The 18,343-nt window shown below is 45.2% G+C and overlaps 1 protein-coding gene across 1 annotated transcript in view; it reads left to right on the forward strand.

Moving 5' to 3' along the window:
- The window catches only part of KIF5C (kinesin family member 5C), a 156,577-nt gene extending 147,207 nt beyond the window's left edge, over positions 1 to 9,370 (forward strand). Inside the window, exon 26 of the mRNA XM_059166812.1 lies at positions 5,359 to 9,370. The gene's annotated coding sequence lies outside the window, so the exon portion shown is untranslated. The remainder of the gene's footprint in view (positions 1 to 5,358) is intronic.
- Positions 9,371 to 18,343: the final 8,973 nt, after the last annotated feature.

Consider the following 18,343-nt stretch of genomic DNA (forward strand, 5'->3'; position numbering starts at 1 on the left):
GGGGTGAGTGCAGCCGCAAAGAGCCATCAAAGCAGACCAGGTGTACTGTTATGACCTCCGTATCTCTGATTTGTGTGACAGTCACTGTAGGATGGCTCTGTCTTCTTCAGGTTTTACACTTTAAGGCCTTTATTGTGATTAGATCCATTAGTTGTTGGTAAAAGTACTGTCTTTACATTCTTAAGTTGTGTGCGGAAGTAGACACAGAACACAGATTTCCAGGCTTTCACGACTGTTCCCTTTTGCTGCCACAATGGTCATCTGTGACTAAGGCCCTGAAATCCTGGACCCCATGTTGCCTGTGTGCCAGTCTCAGTCAGGCTCTTCAGGCTTGGCCCAGACATTTGGAATGCACAAATGGTTTCCTACTCTGAAGTCTGTCACAGGGGCACCTGGGTGGCTCAGTGGATTAAGTGTCTGCCTTCAGCTCAGGTCATGATCCTGGGGTCCTACACCAGGCTCTCTCCCTCTCCCTTTGCCTACAGCTTCCCTTGCTTGTGTTTTCTCTCTCTCTGTCAAATAAGTAAAATCTTTAAAAAAAAAAAAAAAAAAAAAAAAAGGTATTGTCAAAGGAAGCTATACCGAAAAGGGGAAAGTCCAAGTGTACCTTAGAGACAGGAAGTCCAGTATTTTCTAGGCAAGTACTTAAACCTCAGATTTATTTGACTGAATGTCCCTGGCCATTTCCCCACATTTACTACCTTCAGCTGAAGCCCTATACTTGAGGTCCACATAGGCCTCTAGCTCTTCTGTCTTTGAACTAGGAATTCACCTCTCAATACCCACACACCCGTCCCCCGCTTCATTGTTTTCCTCTACCTCAGGCAGAATAGAATTTTCTTTTGAAGGCTTTAAAACTACTAGAACAAAAAGGCAGCCCCTTACCTTAGTCCTTAGTTTACCCTGACGTTCAGGCTGGCACTTCCTCATTTATACTCTATTTGCTTTTCTAAATCTGTCTTTCCTTCTTGTTGCTGTGCTCTCTGTCCTGAGTACCTGGATCCAAACCGTCTGACATCATTGCTGGGCTTCACCTTGACCATTCTCTCGGCGAACCCACTTAAGCACAAATTAAAAATATCACATATACCTAAAATGTACGAGTTGCCTCGTGCCCACAGCAGAAATGGGTTCACTCCCTACGTGAAGGGTGGGCATGAAGCTGCTTTCAGATTGAATCCTCCAAAGTAGTGAAGGCAGGAAGCCATCTTCACAGGGGATCACGTGGGATCTTTAAGCCACACCGGTCGTCTACACCTAAGCCGCTGGGCCCTCCAACTTGCTACTGCTGTTGGGAAATCCTAGCAATGAAATGATTGAGTCACAAGAATGTGAGTCCCCTCTCTGCAGGGGGGTTCTGTTACAAGCAGGGTACATAGCTGAGGGACTGAGGGACTGTGGGTTCAGGATATGGAGCTGGGCTGCCTGGAGTTGAATCCCAGCTTGGCCATGTTCTAGGTAAGTTACTTCATCTCTCTGTGCCTCCCTGTCCTCTGTAAAATGTGCCAAATGACCGTACTTACTTACAGGGTGGCTGTGAGGATTCAATGCATTAATACACAGAGAGCTTAGGTGCCTGGCAGGAGCAGGCACCCGGTGTTGGCCCATGTTGACGTTATGCCATCTTACATTTTACAAGGAGGCCAAGTGCACTGTCAGGATCACACATCTTGTCTGTGGTGGACCCTGAACTCTGATCCCCTGTGCAGCAGTTCCCAAGGTTCCTGGCCTTAAGACCCCTTGTAGTCTTAAACAAAAGTACTGACATCAAAGAGATTTTATATTCCTGGACTGTATCTCTTGATATGGTTTATGTTATTGATATAAATTGAAGCAAAAAAAATTTAAGTGTCACTACTGTTAACACAAATGCCACTTTTAATGAAAATTATTTTCCAAAACAAAATAGAGAATGGCAATTGCTTTGCAGTTTTGCAAAGCTCTTTAATATTTGGCTTAGTGGACGATGACCCTGGATTCTCATATCTGCTTCTGCATTCTCTCGGTTGCAGTGTCTTATTTTAGTTGAAGAAAACCCAGCCTTGTCACTCCAGACAAGTCTTAGGTGTGGAGAAGTTATGATCATAGCACCTTCTCTTTCTCTCTCTCTCTTTTTTAAAGATTTTATTTCTTTGAGAGCCCATACGTGCTAGGGTGCACAAGTTGGGGGTGGGGGCAGAGGGCGAGAGAGCAGCAGACGCCCTGCTGAGCAGGGAGCCTGAGATCGTGAAGTCAGATGCTTAACCAGCTGAGCCACCCAGGTACCCCCACAGTACCTCCTTCATCACAAGCTTCTTCAAAGAATTGGATGAGAGATGTGAAAGTAGAGGGGAAAGTTCTAGGAGAAATGAGGGCCACTCAAGTATCGGCCAGTGTTACAGTAGTCACAGGGGCAGACCTAAGCAGCACAGAGAGAGCAGGACTCAGGGAGAGGGGGCAGAAGGAAGTGCACGCGGGCACTGTGGCATGGGACTTGGAAACCAGCACTGTGTGCATAAAGGGAGCAATCGTGAGGACCTGGAAGGAAAAACGATTCTCCCCCACACAGCAGACTGCGCTAAGCCCCTGGGAGATAAGCCCACTTCTCTCCAGCAGTGAGAGGTACAGAGAGTACAACTGGCCATTCTTACAATGTGGGCACTGAATGAGAGAAATGCAAGAGAAAAGGTAAAACTATGTACTATTTGGATTAAGCATAAATCCGCTTGCGAGCAATTGCAGAGGCTGAAGTTGGGGGGAAATCTCTGAATACTTCTTGCAAAACAAAACCCTTGTATAATTCGCTTCTTTCTTCCGCCTTCTCACCCCTTCTAAAGAAAGGCGATTTTCTTTCCTTCTAAGCCTGGTCACACGTTGCCACTCTGAATTACCATCTCCAATTTGGCAGAGGCCCAGGGACGGCCTCCTAGCGGGTCACTCGGGCCAGTACCGTGCTTTCTGGAGGGTAACAGCTCCAACCCATCCAAGAGGGTCAACAGAGCTGGGTTGTCAGTCTTCTCGAGGTTTGCCAGCCTCTCCGGGTTGGCCGCTCTCGGCGATCAGAGCGGTCAGAAGTGGTTTCTGCAGGAGCTAAGCCATTTACCTTTATACATTCTGTCCATTTTCTCTCCCGAATTTATCAGAAGAGATGAACATTCAGGTAGTTGGGGGATGGATGGGAGTATCTCAGCCGAGTCCTTTCTTCTTGGGCCGGCTGGGAAGACGGCATCGGCAGACGGGCTGGAAAGATCTGTAACTCAGGATGAGGAGGAACAAGCTCTTGAGATTAAAGGACGATTTATTGGTGGACTCCCTGTGTTTTTCCGTTCGGCAGCCTGTCCTCTGTCTTCTCTCGCCCTCCTTGAGGTAACCAAGCAGGCTGGGTATCCTCTGGGGCTCCTCGCTTCTTCCGTACTGTTAGCCAGACACGCTGACTCCTGCACATGGAGGGGTGGGGGATTTGAATGAAAGGCCAGCTGGAGGGAATCGCGTGACTTCACGGTCTGCGGGCACTGCGGAGGCCACCCATTGAGTGTGTGTCTAGCACGAGGCTCTGTCAGCAAGAGGTGCCTGCCGTCATCCCGGTCAGCCCTAACCCTGCAATTTAAGACCTGTGCTCGTACCTCCCTGCCCCCGGGCACGTAGGAAGACCATCCCTTCGGACCAGGGTGTGACCCGTAAGTGATCATGAGATCCTGTGCTTGGAGAAATTGAACCTGTAAGGAAAGCGAAATGGGAATTTGAATGGGGATATTCAGGAAGCATCCTGCTTGGTTTTTAGCTCAAAATGATTTAGATGACCACTATGACCAGGCTCTTGGAGTTTTCATTTCTTGTCCTAATAATAAGTACAAAATCTTACCAAAGAGGCTAAACATTAAAGATGCTCTTCCCATAGACAAATCTCTCCCTGTGACCTCTAAAAATGACATGAATATTAACACATAAGGTTGTTTAAGCCATTTTTGATTGAGAGCTTTATACCTCTGTGTAGTTACACCATCGGAGCAAGAGGTAGTACTTACCAAATGAGCTCTCTTGAGTTTTTATATTTTTGTGTCTGGGAGGAGGGGGCATTGTAATAAAGAATTTTTTTTTCCTCCTCTTTCCCCCCCAACCGATTTTGCTCTTTATCTACTTTTATAACCTCTTTCCACACCCTGAATTTTTTCTATTTATTTATAATATACATCCTGCTTACTTATATAAACAACATGAGTTGCTTACAATATTATAACACACAAGTTGGGAGAGTGAAGAAAAACACATTAGCAGGGGAGAGAGCATTGTAGCAGGAATCTGAGCTGGGTGTTTCCCACAGCTGAGCCCTGAATGGGAATCTAAGCCTTCTAGAGGCAAAAACAGAAAGCAGTGTGTCAGGTTATGGAGTTCCTTTTAAAATCAGAAGAGCACATGGGTTTTTCTTACTGTCATATTTTGTGCAGGGCATTGCCTATGTCTCTCGAGGATGAGGCTCAGCATACCCCTGCTGTCCCTCCCTCCCCACCGCAAAACGTATAGGAAAACCACTGACAGACCCAGGGCTCCCAGCTGTTGGGAAGCTGAACCTCTTGGTTCCTTCCTGAAAGTGGGTTTTCCTGGAGTTGGTCCGAAGGTGACAGAGACCACTGAGGGCTGGCCTCTAAGTCAGGACTAGCCCAGACTTTTATCCTGCAGACCTGAGTATGATGGGACAGACCTCTGGTGGGAAGTGGGGTGAAATCAAGGGGGATACCCTCGGAGTGTCTTCATCAGCCCAGAAAGGGGAGTCCTACCTTTCAGTCAGGACTAGGAACCTCTTTTCTGGGTTAGGGGCCATGTGGGACCTCCCTCAAAACCCCTGGCAAGTGCGAGTGGTTTTTCTCTGAATACAACCAGTGTGGATAGATACGGATTTTTGGAAGAGAGCGTTGTCAGGGCAGAAGCAGTAAGTAGGAGGCTGTGCTGTCCACCACGATAGCCGCCAGCCATGTGTGGCTACTGAGCACTCAAGATGTGGCCAAGTCCACATAGAAATGTGCCAAAAGTATAAAACCTACACCACGTTGCAAACACTGTGGCAGAGTAATGTAAGATCTCTCAACACATTGTACTGATCCCCTGTGGAAAGGACGATATCTTGAATTTCTTGTGTTAAATAAAATATATTACTGAAATTAATTTTACTTATTTCTTTCTACTTTTAATGTGGCCACTTGAAAATTTAAATATGTGGCTCAGGGGGTCTTTCTATTGGACAGCTCCGGTCTAAATACCTAGAACGTTTCCCTAAATATCTGATCACTGCAGATACTCCAAATATCGAAACACTTTTCTGAGGAGTGAAATTCCACGATGTCCTCTAACTCCCATGTTCTCTCTCTGGTTCTCTCTCAACAGATACGGCTCCCCACATAGCATGTCCAGGACTCCGTTAATCAGCAATTCCTTTGTTTTTTGTTTCCCCTCCTACATGGTTTCCATTTTCTTTTATACGTGCTTACCCCAGCCATCTGCAGTACAACCGGTTTCAGATATTTGAGCTGTGTAGAATCTCTGTGTGTACAGATGTGTGCTTGGACTTCTCGCTTCCTGAGAAACCTGAAGGGGCCAATTCCAGAAGATCCACTCAATCCTGGGAACGAGTGCCAGGGCCTAGGCCGTTGGGTGGTTTCTGGGCCATCCTGGAGCCTCCTTCCTCCGCAGTCTGCCATCCCAGCAAATGCCCTAACGTGCCATTCCCTGTGACGGGTGGGAGGCGTTGGAGGGGGCTGGGGGGGGGGGACGTTGGGAGTGGGAGTAGTAACCAAGTGCCATGGAGGCAGGGGGTCATGCTCCATTGCAACTGTCTGGTTTCTTGCAAAACACATTCCTCTATATTTTTAGGGAACAAAAAAAAGTGCTGCTACAAGGTTCAAAATTTTCATTCTGAACACTTTTCAGAAACAAATTACCCCAAAGAAGCATTTTGAATACCCCCGTCACATCTTTGGAGCTGTAAAAGACACCTTTACGTAGGGCACCTGTTAAAATGCAAAGCAAATTTCTCCGAGGCAGAAAAACAATCTGACAGTAGCAATGTAGAATTTGTTCACTCAAACACATCTAAGCAAATGCAAAAAGTCATCAAATCCACCAGAGCTGCTTGCTACTAAACCTGCAGCGACTAGTCTCAGCCAGCCCAGTTTGAACAGCCTTCCTTCAGAAGTGTTGAAAATGCTGCGAAGTTGGATGATTGGAATTGGGGCGACCCGCCCCTCCTGGGGTCCTCCTCCCTGATCCTACGGGAGCAGGCACGCTGGGGATGGCCTCTTGCCTCTCACCATAGGGAACCATCTTAAGCCTCGAGGGGGTACCGCTCAGTGAAATCCAGGATCAATTCCAGCGGTTGGAAAAGGAAGCCTTGGGGCGGGGGAGTGACTGACAACTTTTTGTGCCTATGAATAAGTTGTTATTTTAACCCTTCATTGCTGAATGTTTATTTGACTTCTCTCTTTGGCATCAGATAGATTTCATCTTGGCAAGAATGTGAAGAAATCAGTATGGATGGATTTTTTTTTTGTTTTTTTTAACATTTAACTACTGTTTTTTTTTTTTTTTTCAAAATACAAATTTAAAAGCTGAATCAACTCTTTCTCCCAGCTAAGGATTTTAAAAGGATTGATTTCCAAGTAGGAAAGTCTTCAGGGAAGCTGACAAGGATTCAATTAAGTTGGTCTTGTGTGCTGCTACTAGTTTTGACAAATTTGAGGTTAAGTCCGTGACAACCAGACCAATGTCCGCGAAAGCACCCATGCCATCTCCGTGCCTGCCCAAGCTGAGGGGGCGGGCACTGTCCCTGCTGCTGTCACCACTGGAATGAAGCGTACGCCGGGGAGACCTCGAGCTTTCTCTTCACTGTGTGAGCTGTAGTGAGAGAGAGAGAGAGAGAGAGAGAGAGTGTGTGTGTGTGTGTGTGTGTGCGTGCGCGCGCGTGTGTGCGTGTGTAAAGCACTGAGGATTCTGAATCAATTTCCACACTTTTCTTGTATAAAATTAACCCGACACAGCAAAGCTGCTTTGACTTAATTTATTTGTTAAACGTTGCACTTTGTTTATATGTGTTTTGTATTGCGGGGGAGGGGAGTAAGGAGAAAGAAGATCAATTCTACTGAAGTATTTATTTCGCAAAGTTGATGATTTTGCATTCATTTACACTTTAAAAATTCTTTTGATTTTCATAAATTCCCAGTACTTGCCCAATACAACAGCTCCATGGCGATTTGCCGTCTGGTAGAAGAGCCCTTGTAGGGCGGGTTTTGCCAACTGTATCAGGTAATAACGTATGCCATAGATTATCATCTTGCTGTGAATGTGTTTGGCTCTGATTTTAGAAGCTAAAACATTGGTCTTGGAGAGGATTGCCAGTTAATAGTTGTCACACCGCTATTGTCTATTATGCAACTGTGTTTATGTGCAGAAATTGAACAAAGGGCTAGAATTCTTTTTGGGGGCTCTCTTGTTATTAGATTGTTTTAAAACCTCCCCAAAGTAACTTTTTCCTGGGCACCCCTTTTCTATTTCTAAAGAGTTGCTTGGCCCTTTCATGTTTCAAAAAGAGCCACACGTCTCACTTGTCCTTCCATATTTCTTGATCTCCACAAGGAACTCACAAAATTCACACGACTTTTATTCACAGAGAAAGTTGGCTTTGATGTCCCTAAAAGATAATTCTGCTACTTGCTGATCAGCCAGTCAGTTCACCTAGCTTCAATCTTTGTAGGACCTCAAAACCAACTTTCCTGCACTTGACTAAAAGGTGGGCGGATGATTGGAATGGATTATACAGCATATTCAAATGGATCCCTAAATATCACTTTGTATGATAAACTAAGACCAGGACCATGTCCTCTATAGGCCACTTTTTAAAAAAGCCACATTTATGCAACTTTTTCATTTTAAAAAAATTCTTACTCCTTTACATTTGTACTCTAACTATAAAACCCACACTTCTGAGTGGCTGAGCCTATGATTATATTTTTGGTTTTATGCTTATTTTTTGTGGGAGAGAGAGAGAGAGAATGTGTGTTTCTCCTCTGTGAATAATTTTGTATCTCATGCTATTTCTTGAAAGTTTACTTTTTGATGCTATAAGGGAATAGCCAGATGATTTATACAAATAATCTCTACCTGCAGGATAGTGGATTATTAAATTAGAGAAATGCTGTTTGGAATATCAACGTTCACGGTTGGATTCAACTTAACCAATTGCATTTTTATAACGTAGTATATTCCTTCATTGACTGTACTATCAATTCATAGAGTGATTTTAAAACTTAAGAAAAAGATATATGTTTGGAGACTAAAATATATTAATGCCAAATGTGTTTTGGTCAGTTACTAGAGAATTCTGTACAAATGCCTCATCTCTTCAAATGCTGTACAGTTTGCTTGTTTGGCAGGTAGTAGGGAGAATAAGTGTGGAGTAAGACTTAAAGGAAATAGTATCATGTGATTACAAAAATTAGAATTTATAGAAATATTGGGATAAACGAAGAAATAAAAATCTTTGTCTAGAATGTAGCACCTAGTGACTTTTGATGCCCTAACTTCACATGAAGGAGTGATATTTCTGTCTAAGGCCAGACCAAGCCATCACCAAGACTCATGGGGGAATTATCAGTCCTCTTTTCCTAGAGGAATAACTGAAAGCCAATAAAAGTCCTAACAGTCCCCTCTTTGAAGTGTATTTATGGGTTTTTTTGTTTTTGTTTTTGTTTTTTTAGCAGGGCAGAAGACATTTAGAGTCTGGCTACATGACATATTGGGGAAGTTTTTCACTGGAAGGGGGCAGGGGGAGGATTTCACTTCATTGTCTCACCCTTAATATCTTTCGTGAGCTAAAGGAACCATCATAGTCTAGAATGGTTTTATATAACACTAACAATTTAGCCTTTCTTAAAGTATTGAACAAGAGCCAGGTAACTGCCAAAGGAAGCCTTGCTCCATGAAGTCTGCTTACACATTTACATCTCGTGTACCAGTTTTAAAGACTTTTTTCATCGTGTGCAGCTATAAGGGGAATAGGGCATTCTGTAGGATTATACATGTCTAGTTTGTAAAGTATGTAACGTGTACTGCAGAGGTGTGTTCTCTGGGCTTTATGTATCTGTACAGTAGCTTTCATTAAAAAAAATTGTGGACAAACTTGTTTTGGTGGTTTGAGGGGGAAAATGGCCATTTATACCAGGTAATGATGCTGTAATATATAGTACATGTAACAAAAGATCTGGAAGTAACCCTCCCCTGGCCCGTGGAAAATTTTGGTTATCCTCTAGGTTCTAAAATGAAGATGTATGGATACTCTGGCAGACTGCATGTTGTATAATTTGAAAAATACTAAAAGTGGAAAATAAAACTGAGTTAAACTTTGTCTGGTCTGTTTTTTCTTGAGTCATCCTAAAGGCATTCTCATTGAAGGCCTCAAGGCCAGTGTCAGGTAGAACCACTGCTGGCCTGAAAAGAAGAGTTCATTTCAGTAGACAGCCACTCAGCCTCAAAGCATGAGTAAAGTCAGCCTTGACCTTCCTGCCTCCCCCTTGCTCGAATATCTGTTTTTATTTATTTTTTAGTGAGGAACCAGAAAACCTGACATTTGTTCCTTCAGCAATGAAATGAGAGCAACTGATATAAATAAGTGTCTTAAACTTTTTTTCTAAGGTAAGGTTGAGATGAAGGTCAGCAGACCGGGGTAATAGCTGAATTTCTTCTTGTCTGAGTAAGGCACTTATTCCAATAATACTTTAGCATAGTGACTTTCTTCAGCTATTATGTTGGAGCCCTGTCCATGTTGAATGTTGGGAGGTTATTGGCATCTTTGGAGAAGGGTTGGCATGTTTGTGTTCCTGTTTAACCTACCGGAGTATTAATGTATAGGTCTGAGATCTTAGGAGAGGACGTTGGAATGTGAAGCCTTTGGAGAATAATGAAGGGCAGGCTGCAGGATGATTTTAGATCTGCTCTGAGCAAGGAGACTTCTGTAACTCGGGTCACTGGAACCCTGTGGCCACACAGGCATTGCGTATGAGAAATACCCTCATTCGTGGTTTGCTTAATGTTGAGTTAGAGCCAGACAGTAAACTGCTTTAATCAATTAAAAACGGGAAGGATGGATGCCAGGTAAACGTTTGGTAAGTGGAATTGAGGGCATGGCAAATGATGTGCTTTTATGATGTCTTACCCATCTTGCTTGAAATTGTGATTCTCCGAAGAACTCAAAGGAGGCCTTTTTCCAGATATCAGAGTTGTTAAAGGTGACTTATGTAGTAAAACTTTATATGTAGGTAATATTTAGGCTGAAGCTGTGTATTTAAGATGAGAAGGGAGTCCTCTGAAGGAACCCAATGACAAAGCGAATTTCAGCATCAGTGGGAAATGACCCCACAGGTCCCAGAAAGCGGGGGTTCTGGTGAAACAGGAGGACTGCACAGACACCCACTGTTAACAACACTGTTGTTGTTCCTGCAAGTCTTTCTCAACATTTCCCATTCCATGGAGCTCTGGGAAGTACAGAGCCCACGAATATCTGTGGAAGAATGTGGAGCTGGAGCCATAGCCTGCAAAGGTAATTATGGATGATGGGTGAATTGGCGGGTTTAACTGTGGCATTGTGACAGATTACAACTTATGAGTTGTCTTCTGAAGTAGGAGGCATCTCCAGGTGACAGGTCAAGTGAAAATGTGGGCTCATTTGACTAAAGGCATCCCGAGCCATGGGGTTTTTACTCTCCCTTTGGCGATTCCTGTTTCCTCGTCCAGTCTGCAAAGAACTCCCCAATTTCTGTGTGGTTAGTTGGGCTCAGAATAGTCAAAGACTTGGAGGAAACTCCTGTGGTTCTTTCCTCTTACGGCACTGTGGATGGCACAGTCTGGAATTCTCCATCTGCTTTGCTTCCCCAGCACCAAGGGCTCTGTTTGGGCGCCCTTCCAAACCCTCACCCTTCCTCATGACCCACTGCACATGATTGTCGTAGGACAACTCTTCAAAAACTGTACCTCAAGTCCTATTTTACTCCTTCAGAACGTATGCAGCCGTTGGCAAACTAGCTCTGGATGCCATGCAACAGCCCTAGAACCTCAAAATGCTCAGAAAGCTGCAGGAAAGAGCCAGTGAATGCCAGAGACTGTTCTGGCTGTGTGCCAGCTACTGTTTTAAGTGCTTTACATGTATTAATCCATCTAATCCTCCTAAGAACCCCACGAGGTAGGCACCAGTATCTCCACTTTAGTGGGCAGGAAACAGGCACAGAGAGGCTTGGTCACTTGCCCAAGGCCTCACAGCTGCGAGGAGTCAGGATCGAAACCCAGGCAGTCTGGTCCCGAGGTCTGTGCTCTGTGTGTGTGTGTGTGTGTGTGTGTGTGTGTGTGAATAACCAGCAACTAGCTGCAAAAATCCTTTTACAAAGAATTTATACAAAGTCTTAAACCTTTGCAACTTTTCTGTTTTCTCCCCTCAGAGGAATCCCAAGAATTCCTTGTTATTTGAATTATGTTAAGCAGTCAGATGCACCTAGGAAAGAATCAAAACAATAATGAAAGAGGAGGCCCCACAGCAGGGGTCCCTGACAGTGCACCTCCTAAAGGAAGTCTGTGCCCCAGCGGCTGTCAGGATCTTTCTTCCATGTCAGGATCTTTCTTCCACTTAGAAGGCTGCAGTCACTCCTGGCAGTTCCATACAGGATGCTGTAAGAATTTAACTTCACTCATGCTGACTTTTTTTTTCTCTTTCTCTTTAGGACATTCATGCTCTCTAGTTGCATTTTAAAATATATTTGTCCCCTGCCGTGTCAGCTCCCAGTAAAGCAGGGTTCTCTTGCCCCATCTGGGCCAGCTCTAATGGAAGGTCTGAGGGGTACTGGGTGGGTTCCCCCTCCCTGGGTCTCTGTGAGGCCTTGGAGGAGACTGCTGAGAGGAGCTGCCCTTCCCTCACCTCCAGCCTTGTCAGGATGATTAATAGAGTCTCCTTTTAATGCCTTAAGTTTAGAAGAAGTACACATGCCAACCATACCACACATGCATCTGCAGGTCCAACTACAGAAAGGAGCAGAAACCATACAAGTGGGGTTCCCTTGTGAGCACTCCCCACCCTGCTTTACCACAGACTCCATTTACTTGTGCCTCTCCCGTCTGCGGGTGCTTCTAATGGGCTTCTGCGGAGCTGGGGCGGGAGGCTGGTGGCGGATTCCTCTAGGTCACGGGTGGCTACCTCCTCCTGGCAGGTAGGCTGCTGACCTGCGGACCCCATTACCAGCCTGGCCTCTCTGCTGCCCTGCAGCGCCCCCTTCTGGGACATGCCCGCAAAGGCAGGATACCCCGGACCAATAAGCAATGGCACTGTTCAGTAATTCCAAACGGAAACAAGGAGGGACTTGGGACCTGGATACCGCTCTACTTCGCACTGACCAACGGTGACGTTGTTTAGCTGTGCAGCATGTCAGTGAACTCATCCCCATACCTGAATTACGGAGACGTTCAGCCCACCTCTCTCTACTCTTCACATATGGTTGGAGGATCAGACGAGAAATTGTGTGCAAGCATTCTAGAAAGTGCTACTTAAATCGAAGAGATTGCTGTGTTAAAAGACAAAATTCAACGGAGTACATTTTAAAGGTCTTACTGGTTTTATTCAGTGATTCATGAATTGGGCAACATGAATCTAGCAGACAGGAGCTCCAAGGAGTGGTACAGAATGGAAGACATGGGGAGGAGGGAGTGGGAACAAAGAGGCAGAAAGCAGAGTAGTTCTGGCAAGGTCACTTTCCTTCAGGGGATGGCAGGGGTCTGCTGGGCCAATAACCAACCTAGTGCTGACTAGGTGATTCCTAGCTGACCGCTTTAAAGAGTCCATTTCCCGGAGAGCTGAAACTGTAAGTGTCGGTTTGCACTTAGGGTTAAGTGACTCCTTTGGGGGCCTGTTGTATTGTTCTTCATAGTTATTATCAAAAACTTCCTGGGAGAAGGTATTTTTACCTTGGACCCCAGCGAGGCCTTTACCCATCACCGCTGCTACTTAGTGTAGGAGACCCTGGGAATCATCTGATCTATTCAGTGAGTCAGATCTCCTTGTAGCCCTCCGTCTAGGGTTCTTCCTTTCCCACACTTTCCCCCTCCTTCCTTTTGGGGGAAGAGCTGCTCTTAGACTGTTTCACCGGGATGGAAGACTCCATACCCTCTCAGTAATGGCAGTGAGGAGGGTTTGGGGCCGGTGTCCATCTCTGTGCCTGGGAAGGGTTCACACCCCAGGCTCCTGTGCGTGTTCTGCCCTCGAGGTCCTGACACTGCCTCATGAATCAAGTCCTCTCTGCATCTCAGAAATCACTGAAATGATTTCTGAAAGCCTACATCCCTGCAGCATCTTTATCGGAGCTTAACAAGCTCCCCAAAGTGAGACGAGAGGCACTCAAGGAGTCACTTAGCAGAGCCGGAACACAAAAGCACACTCAGCTTCTGCCAGCATCTGGAAGCAAGCCGTCTGCTGCCTCTGCTAGGAAGAGCCTGGCGTCTGAAAGCTCTGCCCCTGGCCCCACACAGGGGGGGGCAGGTACTCGCTGTGCCGCGCGGGCCATTCTGTCATCTTCAGCACGTGCGTCAGCTGCTCCTAAACACAAGACTCAGGGTCATGACCTCTGCTTTCTGCTTGTCTCTGTTCAGGCCATAAACCTAAGAGAAAACTGAAATCCAACAGGTGAAGTCACCTAAGGTCACATGGTTAGTTTTGTCTCTAGAGCCCATATTCCTTCTATTACAGTCCTCCGTTTGCCCATCTCAATTTTCTCATTCCTGAATTCCCCTATGACTTGTAAGTCAATAGTGTCTTTTATTTTTTTTAAAAAAAGATTTTATTTATTTATTTATTTATTTGAGAGAGACGTTTGGTGATCTCCAGGCAGAGCAGGTGCACCAGGCTCCAACCGTCAGGACTGTGTCACTCTGGTGATCAAGAGTGAACTCCGGCAGGTTATACAACAGAGTTCTGGTAGTCCCCACCCTTCCCTGTATTAACCGAAAGCCTCTGGTACTATGCATGGCTCATGATAGCAGCTAGTTCTTCAAGCGCGTTCTGGAATCTTTTCACAAGGTATGGGTGAGAGTGGTACTGTTATTCTCCCCATATACAGATGAAGAAACTGCAGTATGGAGAGGTTTAAGTGCCCAACATCACAGAGCTAGGGAGTGGTGGAACTATCTTGAGAGTCTATTTTCTTAACCAAGAGGCTAAGTTTCCCTGGGTTACGTGGTTACCAAGGAGCATAGAGAGACTAGGCTAAAATCACATTTCACTCCCCGACCAGAGCTTATCCACAGACCTAAGCCACATACATATAGGAACAGTTGAAATCATGTGATGAACTCAAAGTCTTCTGCCAAAATGTTAGCATTCATTCATTCTTTCCAAAAATATCCAAGCACCTGCTTTGAACACAGCATTGTTTTCAGAACTGGAGAAAAGTGGTGAATAAGACAAGACAGAGTCTTTATTCTCTTACAGGCAAATTATGAACTACTGAAGACCACTTTCTAATATAATTTAATATGTTTAAGTGCTATGAAGAGAATAAAACAGGGTGCTGTGACAGCAAGTGTCTTGTGTCTGCTTTGAATGAAGTAGTCAGGGAAGGTCTCCCTGAGGGTGACTAAGGGAGCCGGCATACAAAGATCTGGAGACAGTTCCTAGCAAAGAGATAGCAAGTGCAAAGGTCCTGAGGAAGATTTTCTTGGTGTGTTAGTGGTAATCACACTCTGATTTTACACAAGGAATTTTCTCCACGCTGGTATTCCATTTCCTCATTGATCTAGCAAATTAAAAAGAGGATCAGTATGTTTGTGTTATCTTCAAAAGTAAGAAGTAAATTTGGAATAATTAAGAATTTTTTTCCTGGGTTCAGAAATACAACACCAAAGACATTTGGACATTTTTTTTTAACATTTTTTTTTAAAGATTTTATTTATTTATTTGACAGACAGAGATCACAAGTAGGCAGAGAGGTAGGCAGAGAGAGAGGAGGAAGCAGGCTCCCCGCTGAGCAGAGAGCCCTATGTGGGGCTAGATCCCAGGACCCTGAGATCATGACCTGAGCCGAAGGCAGAGGCCTTAACCCACTGAGCCACCCAGGCACCCCCATTTGGACATTTTTGTAGCCAGCAATTTGGAAGCAGACCCAAAACTTTCAGTGCTTGCTCTGGAACCCAACTGAAAGAGGGCAAGCAATCTCCAGCTGATGTGTTGTAGAAAGCCAAGCAGATTCACACTGATCGGTGGGCCCTGAGAGTGTAAGGAATAGTACTGAGGAATAAGTATGGAAAAACTGATTTGCTGCCCAGCTTCAAGGTCAAGCACAGGCCTGAAGGGGCCACCTGCATCGTTTTATAGTCTTCTTCTCAGGGAAATGCAGCTTCTACAGTTTGCCACCCAGGAAATTGTGCATGCTAGCCTTGTATGTGAGAGATATGCCCAATCTGCTTCGGGGAGGTTATTTCAACTTTCCGCTATGTTAGGATTCTGTGATTGATGAACCTCAAAAACTCCAGGAACACCTATGTATTCTTGGCTGTCCTTGGTAAGCACGAAGAGAATTTCACCAACTGAAATGAAAAGGTTCCGGATTTTGTCTGATCATTCTTGAGCCCACATTTTTGGATGTGCCTGAAATGTAACTTTGATAACCATCCTTGCTGCCTGCCGTAGCTGCCTCTTCTGTTTTTTTTTTTTGTTTTTTGGCTTCAGACTCATTTCTTGCCAAGATCCATCAGGAAAGACGTAGTTCCCACCATGGGCCTCACACAACTAAATGGCACCAGACTGAAGTTCCCTGTTCAGTGCCTAATTAGCCTGTGGCTGTAGGAAGTGGAACAAAGCGTCTACATTTTTGTAGGATGTCACTTGAAAGTGTTCACTGAATAGCCTCAGCTGTTCAAATAGTAAAGCTGCATACAGTGGGGTGTGTGGAGGGGGCGGGTCCTGGGGGAGCAGTTCTGGCAAGAAAGGTCTAGGCTCCTTGAGATTTAAAGGGCTAACACAGAGGTGGCTGCATATTTTTTTTCCCTCAAAATAGAAGGCTAATTTCAAAATGGGTGAAGGGGAAGGGGAGGTACAGGCTTCCAGTTATGGAATGAATAGGAATTAATATGGAATGAATAGGACGTGGCAACATGCACGTTAATGGGATTAGGATAGTTGTGCACTGAGATGTTTGCGCCCCTCGTGAGCACAGCTTAATGTATAGACTTGTGGATTCACTATGTAGTACACCCGAAACTAGGGCCACACTGTGTTACCTGGGCTTCAATTAAATAAATAAGGAGAAAAAATAAGTTTGGGGAAAAAAGCCTTCTGTTGTACTTAGAGTGCTGCTCACGGGAACCTGGGCTGTGGAGAGAGGAGCATTTCCCTTCTTTTGTTCAGGGGAGGTGAGGGCTTGACTCAGAGGGAAGGGAGGCTGGTCCATGGTTGTGAGGTGGAAGCTGCTTCAAAATGAATGGGTCCCCAGGCTGAATTCTGCACTTGAGAAATGAGAAGTTGGATGAGACCAGTTTCCTAGGCTTGCCTGTAGGTGAGTAGCACTCTTATTCAAAACCACTCCGCTGTCCTGACTCGGAATTCTCAGGCACAGTGACCTGCGTCTCGAGCAGGCATCCCCAGTGATCCCCCTCCTCACAGGGGTCTGGGAGCAGTGGCCTGCACCACCTCTGACAAGTCTTCCACCTGTAAGACTCTTTGCTAAGGCTTGAAGGCAGTGATTCCTAACCAGTTTTGAGACCCAGACCTATTTGCAAATTTAAGGAGAGCTGTGGATGCTCTCGTTCACAAAAATGTATGTAGACACAGAATGCTGAATCCAGTACCAGGGTCTATAGATCTGGATTAAGATATAATACCCTGAAGTCAGCTCTCAGAAGAGACACTAAGCATTTAGAACTGTGCCTGGGCTAAAGTAGAAACTCAGGGCTTAAGCCTGGGCTAAAGAGTTTAGCCTGGGCTAAAGGTGGTTCTATGTATGCCTCCCAGCACCTATGATATACTAGTACTATCTTCATTTTATAGACGAGTGAACTGGGGCATAGAGAGATTAACATACCTGGTTAAGTGGTGGCTGGATTTGAACCCAAGCCCACCTGAAAACAAAGCCAGTGAATTTAAAATTCTGGGTGACCTAATGAAGTCATTATCATATTTGCCTACCTGAATTCATGGCTCTTTCTTTCTTTTTTTTTTTTTGTAAATATTTTTATTTATTTATTTGACAGAGAGAGAGAGATCACAAGCAGGCAGAGAGGCAGGCAGAGAGAGAGAGGGGGAAGCAGGCTCCCTGCTGAGCAGAGATCCCGATGCGGGACTCGATCCCAGGACCCTGGGATCATGACCTGAGCCGAAGGCAGCGACTTAACCCACTGAGCCACCCAGGTGCCCCATGGCTCTTTCTTTCTATTGCTCACCACTCTCCTACATCTCTCCTGTGTGTGTTATAGTTAACTGAGCAGCTACTACGTGCCAGGAACTATCCTAGGCACTTCATGTATATTGTTTCATTGAAAAAATGTGCTCAGAAAATGATGTATAGTATTGGGGGCACACACTGAGAAGGTAAAGGTAGGGAGAAAAAGGTAAATAATATCTCAAGGCCCAGAAATTTTCTGATTATTTTTTGGATGATTTCTCTTTCACTGCGCAATCAGAGGACCAGAGATAGAGAAGAAACGGAAAATTTCCTAGTTCAGATATCATTTGCCCAGGGACTAGCATAGAATGGTAACATGCATGGTCATTGGCAAGGATTAATTAATTCTAGACCCTTAAGAAGTCTATCAGCGGTTTTGTCCTACTTTCAGCACTTAACTGTGTCACCAGATACTAGCTGGCTCCCTTTGCACTGTCAGTCTGAGCCACATTAAAGGAAGTACAAGACCTGTTTACTGAGCAGGTGCTTTGTGCTGGCTCTGTGCTCAAGCCTTTAACTGCATTCTTTCACTTAACCTTACCATGGTATCAGACTTTCTTGTTTCAGATCCTCCTTTCAACCCAAGAACTTCCAGCTGAGATCTTGTCTGATTTCATGCCTGCAGGTTTTCCCAGTGGGAGAAACACACAATTAGACAATTAGGGAACTTGCCCAGGGCTACTCAGCAAGCCCTGGGTTGGGTGGGGGGAGGGAGGATTTGGGGGTGGGGCGGAGAAGGCGAGAGAAAATGAAGGGACGCCCGGGCAGAACTTGTGCCTTCCTGATGATCATTCCCAGGCCCGTTTGGGTGGCATCCCTTACCAGACTGGCCTGGCCAAGATCACACACTCTAGTGGAAAGATCCTCAATCACGGATGCACGTGCTGCTCTGAGTGAAACCAGGACACAGG

The sequence above is a fragment of the Mustela lutreola genome, chromosome 3 (assembly GCF_030435805.1).
Source record: "Mustela lutreola isolate mMusLut2 chromosome 3, mMusLut2.pri, whole genome shotgun sequence".
Classification (NCBI taxonomy): Eukaryota; Metazoa; Chordata; class Mammalia; order Carnivora; family Mustelidae; genus Mustela; species Mustela lutreola.